At 48.3% G+C, this 1,293-nt stretch overlaps 1 protein-coding gene across 1 annotated transcript in view; it reads left to right on the forward strand.

Annotated features, from left to right (window-relative positions):
• Positions 1–1,084: 1,084 nt before the first annotated feature.
• LOC123164103 (uncharacterized) overlaps positions 1,085–1,293 on the forward strand; it is a gene marked incomplete in the record, with an annotated part of 6,417 nt that continues 6,208 nt past the window's right edge. Inside the window, 1 exon segment of the mRNA XM_044581517.1 lies at positions 1,085–1,293.

A 1,293-nucleotide genomic window follows, 5' to 3' on the forward strand; every position in this document is an offset into this window, starting at 1 on the left:
GTCGAAACCTGGGTGCAAAGGGTGGCCGTAGTTCATCTTTCTGGAAAAGGGAGGCATGCACCGCACAGCAGGTTGTTATTAGTATTATCAGTAACTCTGCGGGGATGATGTTCTGTTGGACCGTAGCCGTGTCGATTCGGTTAGGGTATGAGAAATATATATTGCCCTGGTGGTTATTGTAAGCAGGATGTGTGGAGGTGTACGTATATTCAGTGAAGTGTGTTGTTGTTGAGATGGGGACAGTGACTGTAGAGCACTAGCTGCTGCATCTGCATCTTCATCTGGGTAGTTAAATAGCGAATGGAAGGGGCATTCAGATCAAGCCTGAATAATCTATCTACATGCTGCGCTGTGAGGAGTACGTAGTAGAATTAGTGCTTTCCATTTTTTTGCGGATGAGAATTAGTGCTTTCCAAGGTAATCTTGTGTTGAATGCATGCTCTGTGTCAACCAAATCCCATTCAGGATTCGGGTGGGCCGGCCGCATTCATGCCAGGCGGATCAGGCAGGCGTGTTCTTGGCTGCTGCCGCAGATATCACAAAGCCGAGCCATCCGTCCCAATGATTAGGGACCCTTACCTATTTTGGGCAGATACCATTAACAAGCAAGGCAATCGCACGCCTATACACATTTTGTTAAGAAAGTTTTCTATACGAAGAAATAGATAGAGTATACGATATTAATACGCATGCTTGTCTTGCAGAGAGAAGAAAAGAAGAGATTGCTTTTTCTTTCATAAAAAGGTTGAGTTCTCTATACCAGGAGGCAAGAGATAGAGATAGAGTATGATATCAACAAGCACACCTTTTCTTATCTTGCCGTTATAAGAAAACATATATAAAGTATGTTATCAATACGCATACCTTTTCTTGTATGTAGATAGATAGAGAAATAAAATGATTTAAAAAATAGGATAGCAAAAAAAAGAGAGAGGAGAAAATCAGCAGCAGCCCAGCACCGTAGCAACAGCAGCAGTCGGTCCGGTCAGGTCCGGTCCGGGTCCGGTTGGGTCCGGTATATTCCTTTGCGTTTCCTCTCACCTACCAGCTCCTCCTCCCTCTCTCTCCCCGTCACCCACCCCCCCTCCCCATTCCCTCTCTCTCCCCACCTTCCCTTCCGATTGTATTTGACAGACGCCCACGCAGAGAGCGAGACGCACGCAGAGACGGACGGACGGACGGACAGACAGACAGAGAGAGGGCTCCTCCCAATTCCGCCCGCGGCCTCCGTCGATCGATCTACCCATCCGCCGAGAGTGGGATCGGAGCGGCAGCTCCGCCCTCCCCTGCCGC

Source organism: Triticum aestivum, chromosome 7D (assembly GCF_018294505.1).
Source record: "Triticum aestivum cultivar Chinese Spring chromosome 7D, IWGSC CS RefSeq v2.1, whole genome shotgun sequence".
NCBI lineage: Eukaryota > Viridiplantae > Streptophyta > Magnoliopsida > Poales > Poaceae > Triticum > Triticum aestivum.